The sequence below is a fragment of the Hyperolius riggenbachi genome, chromosome 11 (genome assembly GCF_040937935.1).
Source record: "Hyperolius riggenbachi isolate aHypRig1 chromosome 11, aHypRig1.pri, whole genome shotgun sequence".
NCBI classification, from domain to species: Eukaryota; Metazoa; Chordata; class Amphibia; order Anura; family Hyperoliidae; genus Hyperolius; species Hyperolius riggenbachi.
The window spans coordinates 112,218,705-112,239,676 of record NC_090656.1 but is presented as its reverse complement, the minus strand read 5'-3'; positions in this window follow the sequence as shown (position 1 = coordinate 112,239,676).

Genomic DNA, 20,972 nt, shown 5'->3' with positions numbered 1-20,972 from the left:
TTCACACAGATGGGGTTAGGAGCCCTAATGCATCAAAATGCTTGCACCCATGCGTTGCTTCTCCAGGGTGTATCACAATGCATGTTTGGAAACATCAGACAGTACAGTCTATGCACATTCTGATGTTCTTGCGTATGCGCATTACGCTACGTTTCCAAAAGCGTGGCTTAAATCAGGAAGATGGAAACTAGCCCTTACCTAGATAACACAAGTTCTGGAGGGTGATGCGACACAATCCACAGGGACATCAGAAGTGCAGAGACTGCGCTGTCAGATGTCCCCATCCATGCAAGTCACCACGGAATCGCAACACCTGATTTTTGAGTCATTATAATGAATGGGAATCCCAACCACATTGGCGAAAAATGCTTTTTAAAAATTGCTCCCATTCACTTTCATTAAAATCACGGTAAAAAATTGCATAAAATTGGGGCGATTGTGCTGATCATGATCATGTGTTAAACCAGGAAGTCATCACAGCAAATCAGGACCTTACAAATCTATCAGCTGATGAAACTGATCACATGCTTCTCCATGAATACTCCTAATCAGGACCATCCCTAGGTAGGAGCACTAAAAATTAATGCAATCTGAGCATCCTGTCTAGTGTCTCCAAACACTTTGTTTTTTGAACATAGAGGATCTCATACACACCTTGTTTAACGGACAATCATCTGCAGATCAGATCCACCAGGATGGATTTTCAGATCTGCAGATGATTGTCTCATCTGCAGATGAATGTCTGTTAAACAAGGTGTGTATGAGGATCTGCAGATATCATAGACTATGAATGCATTTTGCAGGAACGGATCTTTTGCAGAAACAGATCTTTTGCAGATACTGATCTTTTGAATGTGTACAGCATCTTTGTGTGCAGCATCTTGCAAAGATTTCTATCTGATGGGGAGTTCAGCTCAATAGAATAGACTGTGTAGGTATGGCTCTCATACTACATGGAAGGGGGTAAAATTGATCTGTGATCTTTCATTTTCCAAAGACTTTTATCTGATGTGTGTATCCACCTTTAGACGAGAGGCCTTTTGGATCTGGCAAATCGTTACTCATTTTCCCAAGGGTATGAATGCCAAATGGGATATCAGCTTGGTTTATGATGCCAATTGATAGAATCAGTATGCATTGTTGATAGCTTATATGAAAGAAGACAGCTGTATGAACTAATGCATATTGCAATGTGATGCAGATTGTTAATTGGATTGATACAATTTGATGCAAACTACAATGTGATGTAAAATGATAGTCAGTGTGCATTGCAGATAGCTAATATGAGGGAAGTTAGCTATACAATTTGATGCATATTGCAATATTATGCAGGTTGATGATTTAATTTGATTGATACAATTTGATGCAAATTGATAGAATCAGTATGGGTAGAAACACACTGGGCAGAATCACAAATGTGTTTTCCATAGCACATAGTAGAAAACGCATATGCAATTCTGCCTAGACTGTTCCTACCCTATGTGTTGCATATAGCTTATATGAGGGAAGCCAGCTGTACAATTTGATACAATCCTATATAAGAGATGGCCCGAACTGTTCGCAGGAGAACGGTTCCCGGCGAACTTCCATGGTTTGCGATCGCGGAGAACCGCAAACTTTTGCGGAAGTTCGATTCGCCTCCATAGTGCACCATTAGGGTCAACTTTGACCCTCTACATCACAGTCAGTAGGCACATTGTAGCCAATCAGACTGCACTCCCTCCTGGAGCCCCACCCCCCCTTATAAAAGGCAGGCAGCATCAGGCATTGGACTCACTCGTGTGCCTGCAGTAATTAGAGAAGGGAGAGCTGCTGCAGAGAGAGCTATAGGGAAAGCTTAGTTAGGCTCTTGTAGGCTTGTTAGCTTTCTCCTTGCTGATTCTTATTGCTAAAAAAGCACCCCTCAACAGCTCTTTTGAGAGCTAATCTTGTTCTTGTGATCTATTTTTTTTTTGTGTGTCCCACAGACACTTGTGTTGCTTAGACAGCCTTGGTAATTTCTACTGTGCCACTGCCAGGCCCAGCACATTCATTGACTACCTGTGTGTGTGACAGGCAGCAGCACATTTGTAATCCCAATCACTGCACCTGTTCACTGTTCAGTGCACCTTCCTCCCTATACCTATGTGAGCGCACACATTGTTAATACCACCAGTCATTGCACCTGTTCAGGGTACCTGCCTGTGTGTGTGTTACAGGCAGCTGCACATTTGTAATACCAGTCACTGCAACCTGTTCACTGCACCTGTGTAACCGCACATTGTTGTACCAGCAGTCACTGCATACCTGTTCACTGCACCTGTGTAACTGAACATTGTATTAGTCAAGTCAGTGCATACCTTTCACTTCATCCCCCCCAATATGGACAAAACAAAAGGCAGAGCCAGAGGCAGGCCAACTGGCAGGTCTGTTCGAGGTCGCGCTGTCATGATTTTGTGCGGCCCTCGACCAAAGTACAGTGTTCAGAAGAAGGCATGTGCCATCAACCCCCAATATTGTCAGGACGTAGTTGACTATTTAACACAGGGCACCTCATCTTTCTCAGCTTCCGCACGGAAGCGTGACATATCTTCCTCCTCCTGCTCTGATTCTGGCACCCCACTTAACACTCAGTTGGCCGCCACCACCACCAAAGTGCCATCACCCCAGGGCTCAGCGGTGTGGAATTTTTTTTGTGTGTCTGCCTCAGATGAAAGCAATGCCATCTGTATTCTCTGCTACCGAAAAATGAGCCGTGGAAAGACCAAGACCCCCGTAGGGACAACTACCTTACGAAGACACATGATTACAAAGCACACTCAAGATAATAAGTTCATTGCTTCATTGTGGACAGACCAAATTCGATCAGCTGGACACTCAGTCACTGTTGCTCTGTCATTCAGCTACCTCAGCCCGACCATATGGGCTTAAAAACTGCCATGGCCTGCACTCTGGCCATGGTGCGTACCAGTCCAGCATGGCCGTCACTACACAAACAGCTGTTTGCGGTGCGTTACACAGTGAGTTTGGTCTGTTAGTGTGAAGCAGTACACTAATTACACTCCCTGATTGATGTATATGTTACGGCCAGAACCCGAAGTCTGGCCACTTCGGGTTCTTGCCGGTCAGAATGCGAAGTGGCCGGCTCATGCGGCCAAAGTAAGAAATGAGTGTGATTATCGGACTTTGGCCGGCCAGAACGCGTCGTGACTTCACGCGGCCGGCCAAGTCCCGAAGTCCCCCTTACTGCCGGCCAGCTGCTCTCCTCTCCCCACCGCCAGAAATCTCAGCTCCCCTCTCCTCCCCCGCTACTCAGACCTCCGATCAGGGCGACCGCACCAGCGAGGCAGAGAGAGGCATAGCAGCTGCCAGCTCACGCGAGACCCGCAGGACCCGAACACTTCAATGCAGAAGTGACATGACGTCATTGAACACTTCCGCATATGAAGTGTATGGGTCCGGGCGGGTAGCGAGTGCGCTGCGCCGCTCTGCCTTTCTCCACCTCTCTGGTCGCCTTGATTGGAGGTCTGCAGCAAAGCTCCCCCAGCTCAGCAAATCACCCTCAGCTATTCAAGGCACCCAGCAAAGCCCATAGCTCCCCCCCCCCCCCCGACCATGCATTTCCAGCCATAAAATACACAGCAAATACCCCCCAGCCATGCATAGCCCCCCAAGCAAAGCACCCACAGCCATGCATAGCCCCCCAGCAAAGCACCCACAGCCATGCATAGCCCCCCAGCAAAGCACCCACAGCCATGCACAGCCCCCCAGAAAAGCACCTGCATTTATGCAAAGCACCCAGCAAAGACACCTCCCCGAAGCCATGCACAGCCCCCCAGCAAAGCACCCCCAGCCATGCACAGCCCCCCAGAAAAGCACCCACAGCCATGCAAAGTGCCCAGCAAAGCACCCAGAAAAGCCCCCCGGCCATGCAAAGTGCTCAGCAAAGCACCACCAGCCATGCATCCCCCTTCATCTGCGACTAATCACTACTGTAATTTGATCTCTCCCCTGTGTCACCTGACTGCCACAACAGAGCAGCTAATTTAAAAGCACAGGATGTTATCAATATGTCTGCTCCCAAGAAAGCAGGATGTAGACACACTGCCGATTTATTGCAGGATTTGTATCAGCTGTAACTAAAAAATGCTTTTCTTTAAAAATATTATTATGCTGCATCTTTCAGAGCAGAGAGGAAGTTCCGAGTGCCATTCATGGTGCTGGACAGGACCCGGGATGTTCTGGGATTTGTGCGGTTTGGACTTTGGCCGACTGACTTTGGCCGTTTCTAGAACTGGCCGGCCAATGTCAGAAATTCCCAGCATTTTGGACTTTGGCCGACGTCAAATCGGCCAGTTCTAGAAACGGCCGGCCAATTCTAGAATTGGTCGATTTCTGGTTTTGGCCATAACATATACACATGCAATATGTTTTAAAGCACTTTAGGCCTCCAATTTAGCATGCAATGTAATTTCTGCCCTTTAAACGCTGCTTTGCATCAAATCCAGATTTTTCCTCCGGGACTTTTGGCATCTATCCCACTCATCAATGCCCCCCTCCAGGTGTTAGACCCCTTGAAACATCTTTTCCATCACTTTTGTGGCCAGCATAAATGTTTCTAGTTTTCAAAGTTCACCTCCCCATTGAAGTCTATTGCGGTTCGCGAAAGTTCGCAAGTTCGCGAACGTTTGCGGAGGTTCGCGAACCCGGTTCGCGAACCTAAAATCGGAGGTTCGGGCCATCTCTATCCTCTATATGTGCTTTTGAGCTCTTTGGACATTCATGTTATATTATTTAGTTTTCTTAGGACGTAACTCTGTTACCAGTTTTAACACTTTACATGTGCCTGAACAAGGATGTTTTTTCTACACTGACCACAGACACAGTCAGTGTAATGATTGGCTGTTCCCATGTCACTTGCCTGTGTTCCTCTATGTGCTCATTGTAATGATTGGCTGTTCCTGTGTCTCCTAATGCTATGTACACACTTGAGATAAAAGTATTTGGAAAAGGCAAAATCACAGACCAATCTTACCCCCTTCCATGTAGTATGAGAGCCATACCTACACAGTCTATTCTATTGAGCTGAACTCCCCATCAGATAAAAATCTTTGCAAGATGCTGCACACACAAATGCTGTACACATGCAACAGATCAGTATCTGCAAAAATCAGTTCCTGCAAAAGATCCATTCCATTCCTGCAAAATGCATTCATAGTCTATGATATCTGCAGATCTCATACACACCTTGTTTAATGGACATTCATCTGCAGATCAGATCCACCAGGATGGATATTCAGATCTGCAGATGATTGTCTGATCTGCAGATGATTGACTCCCAGATGCCACCATGAACCCCCCCCCCCCCCAGGGAGTCGTCGCTCCCACCTCCTCCTGGGGCATCGGAGGTGGGGAAGAGCCCCTTGTCCATGGATTGGACAAGGGCTCTGGGGGGGAAGGGAAGGCTTGGCCGCCCCTCTCTTCCAGAGCCCCCCCCCCCCATACAATCGACTCGCCCGGGGCTCCGCATTTTGGCTATCCCAGCCTGCATGGGGGACAAGGGGCTAAAAACGCTTGGAAAGGGGACCCCACGTCGTTGTTTTTTTTATATTTCCCACAATCTGAACACAAAAAAAAAGTAAACAAAATAGGAAAAGATGCCCGGGATCTTTATACAGTCATACTGCGGCTGTATAGCGATCCCTGGCCAAAGCGTTGCGGCTCCGGAGGGGTTTCCAGGGGGTCCATACCCCCTGGAGGCCCCATCAGGAAATTAATTGCTCTTTCTTTCGATATATGTAAATTTACACTACCGTTAGGTTTGCTACATTATCTGTCATTTACTGCATTTAAATGTATACTTTTTCCTTTGAAACTTTAAAATCGATTTTCTCAAAAACTATAAGGTTTTTTTGATTTTTTTTTTCTTCTTGTAGTCACTGTCCCCCTCCACATACCCTGCAAATTTGGTGTTTGTAGAACGTAAGGGGGCTTTCCTATTCAATGCTAAATTTTGCAGCCGTTCACCTGCCATTAAAGTTTATGGCAGTCCGCCCGGTCCGCCTGTTTGCGGACTTTTGCAAAAGTTCACGTCCCCTGTATGTGAACCCATAATCTGAGGTTCCAGCCATCTCTCTAGTGCCACCATGCCAGCCTTTTAAATGGTGTGGTGATTCAATTACCTTTTGGTCATAGTGTCCTCGTATTATCCAAAATAGGAAGCCTTCTGTAATATGCGTGCTGAGATTCACTTGTTAATGTATGTTAAAAAAAAAAAAAACTTCCCACAATCCTGCTGGTACTGCACAGTTCCTGCAGTTAACCAAAGGCAACCAGACCTAAGAACAGATTAAAGTTGGACATGATAGTCAGAGGGAAGGTTAGGCACCAGGGGTAGGTTTGGATTAAAATCCAGCATAAGTAAATAGGGTTAAGCATATTTTGGGGTGCAGGCCTAGTTTTAGGAAATTCTGAGGGAGAACATTGTAATTGGCAGTGTGGGGCAGCAAACTCTAAATAAAGACTTTAGCCATTCATTCTCTCCATCGCTTGGCGCTGGCAACTTTGGCGCGAAAATGAACAAATCTGAGCTGTAACTGCCCAGTTCCCATTTATTGCTTAGCAGTCCTACTATTGTAGATACTAAATTGTGTTTTTGGCAGTCATTAAAACTACTTCAGCAATGAGGAGGAAGTGCATGTTATTTTAATTATACATTGTTTTTTAAACAATGCCGGGAATATGTTGTTCTGCTGCAATAAATGGTTGGAAGTGAAAAAAAGAGAAGGCTATGTTAAATTACACAGTGTATAATCAGATCCTTGTCTGTTCCCCTCTCATTGTTCAGGTTACCAGCTGAGACTGATCTTACAGCCCAGACTAATCATTTCATAACACAAAAAGAACTTTACTGGACAGCGAGTACCTTCTCACAGGAGCCTTTCCAAATTCTGCAAAGCAACAATGTCATCAAAGACTAGTTAATAATGATGAGCCAAGTTTTGCTTTCAGACCATTACTAGGATACTATTCGAATTCTGGGTACCCCTTTAATAGTTGCCACAAGTGTTAAGCTCCAGAAACTGTAAAGAAAACTAAAGTAATATTGGGGTGCCTGTTTGGAGCACACAATTGCTCTGGATAATCATCATGTTGTCATCATGGATTGTTTGCCCATCATGAATTGTTTGCCCCGGGTTAACTATCCTTCTGTATGTAAATACTCTGAACTTGATGATAGTGACAAGATAGGACTGCTGTATTCATTTTTGTTGCCAAAGGTCTGTAACTGCAATGGCATTTCTAGGTAAAACAGTGCCTAGGGCATGCATTGAAATAGCACACTGGAGGAAAGAGGGAGTGAGGCGGCAGATGAAGGGAGCGGTAACAAAGACACTGCTTGAAGTGGGCATATCCAACCTGAAGTGAGCCCCATGAATGAAGCACGGGAATAGGTCAAGGTCGGTCACATTGGCATATAAATAGGGTAGCATATACATATGTGTCATCCAAAAGACAATGACATACTCTCCAAATAAAAAAATAGCAAAATTAGGCAAAGAGGGACAGAAATTCAGGGAGGAGGGTCTCCTAGGAGGTGATCCAGCTACCTGAACAGCCACATCCTGACCGAGCCCTGACACAACACAAAAAGTCATCCTGTAGATATGGTCAGGGCTTGTGTGTCTTGGATAAATACCATATTAGTCAAGTGTGTGCTATTGTTAAAGTGGGCTTAAACTCTTGCACAGGACAGAAGGAAAACATATAGAAATGCAACCTCTATGTATTTAGAGAGTTTAGCCTAATTCCCTCTCATCTGGGACTAATCACAAGTGTAATTTGATTTCACAGCTGTGTCAGCTGGCTGCCTCGGTAATTTGTAAGCACAGGATGTTTGCGTCCATGAAAGAAGGAAGTAGACACACTGCAGATTTATTGAATTATTTGTATAAGCTGTAAGAAATGTTTCTCTTTAAAGGTCATTATGCTGTTGCTTATCTTTTAGAGCAGAGAGGAAGTTCTGAGTTTAGGTCTGCTTTAACAAATCCATTAAAGCGGACCCAAACCAAACATTTTTTTAATTCAAAATATTTAGTTGCACCACTCTGACACATACAAATATAAATAAACACTCATTCAAGCCTATGAGCATTTCAATGCATACTTTTCACCCTCCTCTTTGCATTACTAGGGTTATACTGGGGGCAGCCATTAGCAATTCTTCCTTTGCCGGACACCATCTACTCCACCAGTTTGCCGGATTATTTGCCGGCAATATGAAAGGAAGGGAGGGGTTTCTCCAATAAATGTAAAATATTTTATATTTGTCATCATGCAGCTGAAAAAAGGCTGCTATTTATTATTATAATTTAGAAAATAGATTTTATTTCTGAAATCTTGTATTTTTAGTTTGGGTCCACTTTAAGTAACTACTGTTCTCTAGTAGAACCTTTTGGTTCGCATCCCCCTCCTACCCGCACTGATTCAGAGCACAGCTGGGAGGATAAAGGCTGCAGGCACAGACTCACCTAATAATGTATCCAAGTGCTGGCATTCCCATCAGTTCTTTGCACTACTACCGGAGGCAGTGCAGAGAGTATAGAAGGGAACTGCAGCGCCTGGAACCATTATTCAGGGAGTCTGCGTGCAGCTTCTTTATCCTTCCCCAATATTCAGCACAGGGAAGAGGGAGAATTCTGCGGGCGGCAGATGCAGCAGAGAGGGAGCCCACATGCCTCTGGAGGAGGGGGGCCGAGGACAGTGACAGGAGACAGCCTCTGGTCCTCCTCCCTGCGCACTAACACGGCTGAAGCATAGAGAGTGAAGGGGAGAGCAGACGGCCAACCACAGCGCAGAGAGGTGAGTGACAGAGGCTTTGGCCAATCAGGCTGATAGAGCATAGTATGTCACTTCTCTTTTGTGTCTGTGTTAGTCTACGTACCATCTTAGAGCCTGGGGGCATAGGGAGAGAAGGAGCACAGTAAGATTGATTTTCAAGTTTGGATTTGCCTGGTTAGCATCCTCTTGACTATTGTAATAGCCTGCACTAGAAAATTAATTTTGTATTTAATGCCTAACAGTTACTCTTTTAGTGTTCACTTTAAACATTTGTGCCTGGTTAGTGGTTAGTATTGTCCCTGTGGGTGTATCATTCTGCCTCCAGGTTGATTCACATTAAAAAAAGAGAGATGCTGCAATCCCGGTGTGGTTCGGCTTCTGCACGTTTGAAGGCAGGAGGTGTGTGTTCATAGCTTCACCCCATGCCCAGCCATGAGGTTTTATGGGTTCTGCTGGCCACTGTAGCACATGCCAGCTTGCTGCACAGTCCAACCTGCCCTGCATGCCACGGAGCTACATGGAAGAGAAACAAGCAAACAGGGGACTCGTAATTACTCGTGAGCCCATGCCTGGTCCCTATCACAATGTATGGCGAGAATATTTTATTTGGAAATAAAGGTGCATTTTTTTCAGTTGTGCTTCCATCGCTATTTACAAGCTTATAATTTAAAACATATTAGTAATATGCCCTCTTGACATGCATATTAAAAAAGTTCAGACCCTTAGGTAACTTTTTATGCTTTTGCTATTTATGCGATCGGCAGCAGCCTTCTGGATGTAGCAGCTACGTCCAAAAGGCTAAACTAGTTAAGAATCCAACATATTGGATCTTTATCAACCTACAACGCCTGAGCATCCCCGATGGCATTGTTATTTTTGCTCTACCAATTCACTTGAAGCCTTACATGTATTTGTACGGAAAATGCAGCCACATTATGTGTATTTTGGAGGGAGTCTGTTGCCAGATTACATGTATTTTGCAGTGAAACTGCCGACAGATTACGTATATTTTGGAGTGAAACCGATGCCAGAGTATGTGTATTTTGGGTGAAATTCTGTCAGATTATGTATAATTTAGAGGGAAAAATGCTACCAGATTACACGTATTTTGAAAGGGAACCGCTTCCAGATTATGTGTATTTTGGAAGAAAAATGGTACCAGATTATTTGTATTTTGGAAGTAAAACGCTGCCAGAGTACTATATTTTGCAGTCAAACCACTGCCAGATTATTTGTATGTTGGAGGGAAAATGTTGCTAGATTACGTGTATTTTGGAGGGAAACCATTGTCAGATTACAAGTATTTTGGAGGGAAGCCTCTGCCAGATTACGTGTATTTTTCAGTGAAACCGCCACCAGATTACATGTATTTTGGGTGAAATTCTGTCAGGATGATGTATATTTTGGAGGAAAATTGTTACCAGAATATGTGTATTTTGGAAGGAAAACGCTTCCAGATTATGTGTATTTTCGAAGAAAACCGCTGCCAGATTATGAGGAAGGAAAAGGCTGCCAGAGTACTATATTTTTGCAGTCAAACCACTGCAAGATTGGAGGGAAAACGCTGCCAGATTACGTATATTTTGGAGGGAAACCATTGCCAGATCACATGTATTTTGGAGGGAAAACGTTGCCAGATTACGTGTATTTAGGAGGCAAACCTCAACCAGATTATGTGTATTCTTCAGTGAAACTGCCATCAGATTACGTGTATTTTGGAGTGAAACCGCTGCCAGTTTACATGTATTTTGGGTGAAATTCTGTCAGATTATGTATATTTTTGGGGGAAACACTACAGCGGCGCTAAAACTTCACAGCATGCCCACTTACACCACTGCTAAGGTCGTGTGTGTTTGGCCCCACCCATAACCACGCCCATGGTCTGTTGAATTGCCACACCCATTTTGCGTAATGGCGCAGGGTTATATGTCAGTAAAAATATCCTTTGTCAGCAATTTTTTATATCTTTGTCAGTAGAAAATAATGTGAAAGGTTGGCAACACTGCTCCATATACCTCAGTTCAGGTGGGCTTTAAAGCAAACTAGTAAATTTGGCAAAGGGAAAAGTTAGATACTTACTTCGGCCGAAGGATGCTTCTGGATCCTCCATGTCCTTCTATGGGCCACTCCTTGAACGAGCGCTAGCACACTGCACAGGATGTCTCGTGTCGGTGCAGTAGCATGGAGCCGCTTGGGCTACTGTGCAGGCACAAGGTGTGATGCACCTGTGCAGTGTAACTGCACTCATTCATGGACCAGAGAGCGGCTGTGTGTCCTCGACAAGCCCTTGTCAAAGAAGTTAAGTGTGTTCGGCTGGGTGCACATCTAACATAACGTGAAAGCCTGTGTTTTATGTTAATGTTGTGTGCATTTTTGTGCATTTTTACTGCATTTTTGGTGTATTTGCTATGCGTTTTAACGTGCATTTTTAATGCGTTTGCGGTTAGCATACACAAAACACATATGCGTTTTGTATATGTTTTCCATGCATTTTTATATTTCTGTTTATGCAAATTACTAGGAAGATAACCGGAAGTGGAAACACAGCATACACAAAACATATGATTTTTGTATACGTTTTTCATGCATTTTTATATTTCTATTTATGCAGATTACTAGGAAGACAGCCGGGAGTGGAAACACAGCATACACAAACCATATGATTTTTGTATATGTTTTTCATGCATTTTTATATTTCTATTTATGCAAATTACTAGGAAGACAACCGGAAGTGGAAACACAGCAAAATATATATATATTTTTGGGGAATAATGCATATATAAACGCATGAAAAACGCATACCATTGCGTTTCCATTGACTTTCATTATGTGTGGTTTTGATGCGTCTATGAATATTATGCAACAAAATCAGCATTTTTAAAAACACGGGTTTGAAAATGCATATGTGTTTTTATATGCATTTTTCCCTGCAGCCGATAGACTTCCATAAACGGCAAAAATGCTTGCGTTTCTGCTTTGTGTGCACCCAGCCTCCCAGCGCTGGAACGGCGAGGTGGAGGGGAACGGGCACATTTCCCCCTACAGGAAGGGGTACAATATTTACAGATTCAAAGGAAAACAAAACAAAATATAAATATATAATAATAATAATTACAACAAAAACAACCCAAATGTTTTGCCACATGGTGTATGTATTTGAGGTAGTGTATCTGGGGTGCCCTGACTCTTCATAAACCACATCCCCTACTGCAGCCAGGGAGGTCATGCTATTGGTGCATTCTTATAGCAGTCTTAGATAATGCTGAACAGTCAGTACTGTGTTATCCAAGAAGCAGTAAACCAGACATTACTAATTACAGCAAATAGCTCACCACATGTGATTATGGTTTCACAAAATAATAATTACAAAGGCATAATTCTTGGCACATCATGGCAGTTATAATCCACAGCAAGTTGGAAAATCATGTTCATCGTCAATAAAAGAGCTTTATAGGACATGACAATACACCGGTTAGGGGATATTACTGAGTTGAATGTGACTGTATTCATATAAAGCAGTTTTAAGTTATGTGCTCATTTGTCAAGTTAATGTAGCTTCCACGTCTTCTGAGTCATCAGTTTCCTGATCTACAAGGAAGGGGTTTTTCAGCCTTAGACTCATTACGTAAGCAGATAGTGACCGCATCTTCAGATGATGATATCAGTCTGGACTGTGTAAAGGTTTCCCCGGTTGCTATTGAGCAAGACAGAAGCTATGCAAACTGTAGACAGACTTGTACAGATGGAAGGATTCAGGGGTGGAACTAGGGGAGAGAAGCCCCTGCGACGGCTGGGGGGCTCAGAGGTGTTGGAGGGCCCCACCCATACCTCCCAACTTTTGGAGCCAGGAAAAGGGGACACTAAGACACGCCCCTGACACACCTTTAACCACACTCCCGTTTTTCAAAACCACGCCCCTCCATCCTATGCAGAGATTGGCGCATGGAGCGATGGTAGGTAAGCTATTTAACAAATAATTACAGCACACATATGTATTAAAGGAAATAAATTAGAGTAAGCAGCTCTACATGAAGAGTTATGAATATATTAAATAAGAAAATAAGGACTGAAATGTGCAAAATATTAAATTCTTTATTTCTGCAAAAAAAAAACTTCACATATTAGAAATGTTAACACAGTGCCTACAAGTGCATACTCTAGTCCCAGGACTGTAAATGCATAAAATCACACAACTATCCCTAATTAAGGATCTCATATCACAATATGAGTTATTATTAGAGATGGGCCGAACGGTTCGCCGGCGAACGGTTCCACGCGAACTTCGGTGGTTCGCGTTCGCGTCCCGCTGGCGAACCTTTGCGGAAGTTCGGTTCGCCCCATAATGGGATTTGAAGTAGAATGGGACGCATTTTGAATAGGGACAGGACGACTAGAAAAAGAAGAGGAGGGGCCTGTTGCTGCTGCTTTTCCTCCACCCATCTTATTGTAATTCTTTACATATTCGAACTCCCGTCTGTGGTGGTTGTGCAGATGGCTTATCAGCCCTGAAGTGCCGAACCCGCTGCCCGTTTTGCCTCTGCTCACCAATTTACGACAAACAGAACAGACTGCCCTGGATTCATCCTCTTCCAGAACAGTAAAATAATTCCATGATGAGCAGTGGTGCAACCTGTTCTAGCACGTCGATGCTCAGCATTGGACTGGTGGGTACTGACAGACGGGAAAGCACATAATAATGGCGCACAGGGAAAAAAGAAGAAAAACGGCACACACTAACGTTATTTATCAATAGTGGCACACACTAACGTTATTTATCAATAGTGCCGTTTATTTGCCAAACAGCAGACGTTATTGTCCACAGTAACGTTATTTATCAATAGCGCCCTACATAAGCCAAACAGCAGAAGTTATTTAACTGCAAAACGGTGAATGGATTTAATGTACCACTGTCAAGCTTAGGGGTAGGCACCACCAGGGGGGTGGTTAGGCTTAGGCACCACCAGGGGGGGTTTAGGGGTTAGGGATAGGTACAGAGAGGGTTCTGTGTGTTAACACTAAATAACAATAAGGCTTTAACATTAAATAACAATAATGCTTTATCGTTAAATAGCGATAAGCGGCAAACGGATTAGCGGCAACACCGTGCGCCATTAATAGCAGGCGCCATTTTCAGATGGATCCGGTGGTGCCGCCATGTGAGTCGAAGAGGAGGCCTGGTCTACTTCCCTGTGCTACCTGTTCTGTCCAAGGCCAGTCTGCTGTTGCTGAGCCTCCCAGCAAGTGGTCCCGCGTCTACACTGGTCTGCAGTACCATTGATGCCAAGCAGTGCTGAAACTCGAATCCATGGATGAGAAGAGGCAAACCGGATCTGTAATCCTTGCAGCCTTACAGGATCAGATTCGGCAGTGGCTGACCCCCCGAAAACTGGAGACAGGTGTAGTGTAGTCTAATAATGGTGCCAACATGCTGGCCGCCATTTCTGAAGGTGGCTACACTCACTTACCTTGCTTGGCCCACATCTTCAGCCTTGTAGTCCAGACATTTTTATGAACTTTTGATGGGTTGAAAGACGCTGTGGCCTCAGCACGAAAAGTGTCAGCCCACATCCGTTGCTCTGCGACCGCCACCGCAGCCTTGAAACTGCTGCAGCGCCGCCATAGCCTGCCGCAGCACAGGCTTATTTCTGATTGTCCGACGTGGTGGAACTCCACCCTCTACATGCTGGAGAGGTTGTGGGAGCAGCGAATGGTGGTCAGGCTATACCTGTCTCAGACATCTTTCTCCAGAACAGGGTCACTGGACTACATTACTGGGGACCAGTGGCAGCTGATTGGACATGTGTGCAAAGTCTTGGAGCCATTTGAGCAGGCAACAAAATTGGTCAGTGATGAGCACTGTAGCATATCAGAAGTGCTCCCTATTGTCTTCATGCTAGACAAGGCTCTTGACAAAGTGCTCGGACAAGGGGAGGAAGCCCTACTGAACAGTGGTCAGTCAAGTGGGGAGTGAGTGAGCATGCTCAAGTCCTGGATGTGGAGGCAGAGCTTGTGGAAACGGAAGAGCCCATTGTCCGGGGGTGGGAAGAAGATTCTGATGTGGAGCTGGAGCATGACGACAGTTCTGACAACCAGGAAGAGGTGATTAATGGCAGACATCTTTTCCCTATGGCTGCGCATATACTCCAGTGCCTCCGTAACGACCCCCAGATTAAAACTCTAAAATCAAGGCTCGACATGTGGGTGGCCACCATCTTAGATAGCCGGTGCAAGAGGAAAATGCAGCAGTTCATACCTCCCTCCCAAGCAGACGCCAGCATGAGCCACATCCGGGATGCCCTTCTTCGTTGGGTAGAAGATGCGTTTCCTGCGCCTGTATCCCGGGCCCAAGCTACCAAGCCTCATCATACTCAGCAAAGGTCTGGTGATCCCACTCCCAGCAGCAGCACCAATAGCCAATCTGTGAACCTGCTGAGTATGTTGAAGGAATTTTATCAGCCAATGCCAGATACTCCTTCTAGCAGCAACACCACCAGCGGGCAAAGTAGTCACCGCCAGTAGCTGGCCCATATGGTGAATGATTACTTGGCGTCGGCCAGTGCTCCAGACAATATGGAGAGTAATGATGACCCCATGGAGTATTGGACAAAACAACTGGATACCTGGCCTGAACTCGCTCAGTATGCACTGGAGGTTCTTGCATGCCCCGCCGCCAGTGTTCTTTCTGAGCGAGTATTTAGTGCTGCAGGTGGGGTGGTCACCGACCACCAGACCCGTCTGTCCATAGACAATGTGGACATACTAACATTCATTCTAAGGGTAACAATGGTTAATTTGCATATATTCAGCAGTGATGCACTGGGAGGCATCTCAAGCTCACTCCAACCTGAATTATCGCAAATTCTTTCTGTTTTAGGAAAGCAAACTTTTGTTTTCATTAAAATGAACGAGTCATGGATCAGTGAAAATTACAAGGCCCCTCCCACTGATTCATGATGAAGATTAGAAAGACTAAATTAAAATGTTGCTGTTTAGGGATGGTCGGAATGCCAATTTCCGATTCCGCGGTAAATCCACATTCCGTCAGGTACCGATTACCGATTCCGCTTTCCGCTACCAATTTCCGCATTCCAATGCGGAATTTCCACAGGAAATCGCGGAAATTTCGCCCGACTTTAACATCGATTTTCTCAAAAACTATAAGGTCTTTTTGAAAATTTTTTTGCATCTTGTTCAGAAGAGTCTGTTTAATAAACCCTGAAATTTTGGTGTTTCTAGGACTTACGGGGGCTTTGCTATTAACCGCTAAAGTCGGTGGATTTTTACTGTAATGTAAAATGCAGGAAATAGGCAGATGCAGATTTTCTGCATTTTACATTACAGTAAAAATCCGCCAACTTTAGCGGTTAATAGCAAAGCCATCTTAAGTCCTAGAAACACCAAATTTTCAGGGTTTATTAAACCCAATCTTGTGAACAAGATGCAAAAAAAGTTTTCAAAAAGACCTTATAGTTTTTGAGAAAATCGATGTTAAAGTCGGGTGGAATTTCCGCGATTTCCGGCGGAAATTTCAGCGATTTCCGGCGGAAATCCGCCTACGGAGCTTGCATTACCGATTTCCACATTCCGATGCGAAAATGCAATTTCCGATCGGAATTTCGGAAATTGCATTTCCGCGGAATCCGATTGAGCATCCCTATTGCTGTTCTTCAAGCCTCAAATGGTCTCCCTCTCAAACTCTGCTTCATATTTTTTCATTTTAAGATCATAAAAATGCAGCTTTTGCAGCTGTCCGTTATATTCTATCCTAACCCTATGCCTTTGGCCTACAACTTCTCCTGCTGCTCCCAAAAAAATTATGACTGCTGTGAAACCACCTCTAGGTCCCATGGCCTACGACAACTCCTGCTGCTCGAAACAAAAATTGTAATGACTGCCATGGAACCACCTCTAGGTCCCATGGCCTACGACAACTCCTGCTGCTCTAAATAAAAATTTGTGATGACCAACGTGAAACCACCTCTAGGTCTCATGGCCTACGACAACTCCTGCTGCTCCAAACAAAAATTGTAATGACTGCCGTGGAACCACCTCTAGTTCCCATGGCCTATGACAACTCCTGCTGCTTAAAAAAAAAATTTGTGATGACCGCAGTGAAACCACCTCTAGGTCTCATGGCCTACGACAACTCCTGCTGCTCCAAACAAAAATTGTAATGACTGCCATGGAACCACCTCTAGGTCCCATGGCCTATGACAACTCCTGCTTCTCCAAACAAAAATTGTAATGACTGCCGTGGAACCACCTCTAGGTCCCATGGCCTACGACAATTCCTGCTGCTCCAAACAAAAATTGTAATGAGTGCCGTGGAACCACCTCTAGGTCCCATGGCCTATGACAACTCCTGTTGCTCCAAACAAAAATTATAATGACTGCCGTGGTACCACCTCTAGGTCCCATGGCCTATGACAACTCCTGCTGCTCCAAACAAAAATTGTAATGACTGCCGTGGAACCACCTCTGGGTCCCATGGCCTACGACAACTCCTGTTGCTCCAAACAAAAATTGTAATGACTGCCATGGAAGCACCACTAGTTCCCATGGCCTACGACAACTCCTGCTGCTCCAAAATAAAAATTGTGATGACCGCCGTGGCACCACCTCTAGGTCCCATGGCCTACGACAACTCCTGCTGCTCCAAAAAAACATTTGTGATGACCGCCGTGAAACCACCTCTAGGTCTCATGGCCTATGGCAACTCATGCTGCTGTAAACAAAAATTGTAACGACTGCCGTGGAACCACCCCTAGGTCCCATGGGCTATGACAACTCCTGCTGCTTCAAACAAAAAATTGCAATGACTGCCGTGATACCACCTCTAGGTCCCATGGCCTACGACAACTCCTCCTGCTCCCAAAAAAAAAAAAATTGTGATGACTGCCATGAAACCACCTCTGGGTCCCATGGCCTACGACAACTCCTGCTGCTCCAAAAAAAAATTGTAATCAGGATTGTGATTCAGCCACCACTAAAGCCAAAGTTATCAGCAGGACTGCCAAGGAACTGGTATTTGTTTAACCACTTGATGACCCACCCTTTACCCCCCCTTAAGCACCAGCACTGTTTTTAGTGATCTGTGCTGGGTGGGCTCTGCAGCCCCCAGCACAGATCAGGGTGCAGGCAGAGCGACCAGATCGCCCCCCTCCCCCCCCCCCCCCATGGGGATGATGTGCAGGGGGGGTCTGATCACTCCTGCCTGCCTGAGGTTTGCGGGGGGGGGCACCTCAAAGCCCCCCTCCACAGTGAAATTCCCCCCCTCCCTCTTCTACCTTTCCCCCCTGGTGATCCGGGCTGCACAGAACGCTATCCGTCCTGTGCAGCCAGTGACAGGCTGTCCCCTGTCACATGGCGGCGTTTCCCGGTCGCTGATTGGCTGGGGATCGCCGATCTGCCTTACGGCGCTGCTGTGCAGCAGCCCCGTACAATGTAAACAAAGGAGACATATGTCTCCTACGTTTACATTTAGTCTGCGAACTGCAATCAGTGGCTCGCAGGCTATTCACGGAGACCCGCTCCGTGATCTAACAGGAAATGGCCGCTCGCGCGAGCGGCCTTTCCTGATTAATTAGGGAGGCACCTGGCGACGCAGCTCTGCGTCGCTGGTCCTCCAGCTACCACTTTGCCGCCGCACGGTATGAGTGTGCGGTCGGCAAGTGGTTAAAAGGAAACATCCATCAGGTTCCCTTTAACATTGTAGAAATGGTTCAGCCAGAATGCGGAATTCCGCAGAATACCGCGGGGTTCTACCGTAATGTAGCGGTGACGGAATTTTGTTACCGCAGAATGCGGAATTACCGCGATATTGCAAATCGCCTGTTCCGACCATCCCTAATTTTCACTGCAGTTCCTCTTAAAATAGCAGAAAAAGGTCCCTTGGTCCATATATACTAAAAACTGAAATACGTTTAAAACACACCTGGATTGAGAACAAAGGTAGATTTATTGCTTACCTGGGGCTTCTTTAAGGCCCCTTGGAGAGCACTGTGCTAGCACAGACCTCAAAATAATTGTACCTGTCTGAATTTTGTTTAAATGTTCTCTTTTTTAGGAACACTATTTTATTGTCAGCCATGCATTCTAGAATCTCCTTAACCTGCCTGGCGTTCTATTAAGATCGCCAGGCTGGCGACCGGACGTTTTTTTTTAAAAAAAAAAAAAACTATTTCATGCAGCCAACTGACGTTAGCCGCCTCCGATCCAGCCCTTAGCGCTGGCCGGAACTGTTTGGTCCGGCTGCGCTGGGCTCGGGCGGCTGGGGGGACTCTCTTTCGCCGCTGCACGCGGCGCATCGTCGCGCTGCGGCGGCCATCAGGTAGCACACATGGCCGGCAAAGTGCCGGCTGCGTGTGCTCCTTTTTATTTGATTGAAATCTGCCCAGCAGGGCCTGAGCGGTACCCTCCGGCGTCTCTGGACGAGCTCAGCTCGTCCAGAACGCTCAGGAGGTTAAGCTGACATCCAAAAAGCAATTCTATATTAAAAGGAATTGTGCACACTCTGGTCTTGGACACTTGCCCTCTGTACCATGTTTACAAGCAGAGTTTACTAGTGCTATAGCCCTAGATTGTAATCTTGTGAATCCTGATCTATGGTCCTGCTGACAGTGCTCAGTGGCATTGCAGAATAATTCTGCATGTCACCTCACTGCCCATACAATTTTATGGGTTTGTTCACTGTTTTGGATTGCGTTATTCTGAATGAAGAAGCAGGTTGTACACTTGCGAAACCGCTGCCAGGCATACCCCTTCCCCCCCACTGCTAACCACTGTGTAATGCGCCCTTGAGAGCTGGAGCCCTGAGCGACCGCACAGGTCGCTCATAGCAAAGACCGGCCCTGACTAGATGGATCTTTGAGCAGACCAAAGTCTTCAAAGACCAGTTCATTATCCTTCTCTACCTGAGAGTAGGCTACTTCCAGTATTGGACAATGATTCCATAATTTAATATCATCCTCTGAAAAAGGAAATGTTTCCTGAACTTTTTGAAACAAAGTTTTTTTTTCATTTGGATTCTACCATTGACTTGTAATTAATCTCTTAGCTGGAGAATGTACTGGAAAACATAATGGTTCAACTGGCTCAAACCCTGTATATAATTGATCATGCAACAAAATCCTCTCAGCTTTGTTACACTGAATATTTAAAGTATTGCGTATGGTCTTAGCTAAGTCTTCTGTTTTGTCAGCTGGAAACCTGAATATAGATGCTTTAACATCTTGACATTTGTCTGAAACAATCTCAGTATCAGAAAAAGATCTTGATAATAACAGTTCTTTCTCAATCTCCTTATCCTCATCTGATGCATCTTCTTCCACTCAGGGCTTCTTACTTGAGATGCTGCAGAAAGATATAAAAAAGAAAGAAAGATTTCAATGTTTTAGGCCATTTCTTCCCTCATGGTAACTGTGAATCCTTAATAAGTGGTCACAGATTCCGTGTTAATCATTTTAGCAATACACAATTGACAGGAGAGCTTTGTCCACATAAGAAGACATATAACATTACACAGGGGACAGTTCCTGGACCTAGATTTTCGAGCTTTCTAATGTCTCAGCAGCAGGGGCAACCTCGGCAATTGCCCTAAGGCCAATGAGCGCTGCCATTCTCCCCCAGGTCTTTATCCTCCCCCAACTATATAGTGGTCTAAAGCCCATGCACAGTTTTTGGCACCATAGCGACTCACCTTGTAAATGAACAGAGGCGCCAGCAGGATAAAAACAATCGCTAAAAGTTTTAAAATATGCTGGGAGGAAGTGGTGGACATACCTCCAAAAGCAGACTAGACAACTGTCTTATATAAACTTATAAATACTTTATTGGTACCCCAATGTATGCAACGCGTTTCGCAGGACAATGCCCGCTTCATCAGGCAATAGGATGAGGACAAACAGCAGCTATTCAGCAACACGTATAGCGCCTCAAAGGTGTATAAACAGGAAGTGGCGTCAGACACTAGAGCGAAGAACATCCGCGGTTGAACGCAGGAAGGTATGTGTTCCTGCCCGCCGCCTGCACAGTCACTTATTGATGCTGGATGGGAGCGCAGAGGGGAGAGGTGAGGGGGTCGCAAAGATCACATTTTCCGTTTAGCAAATGGTGAATGCGAACGTCCGCAAATGTTCGCGAATCACGAACAG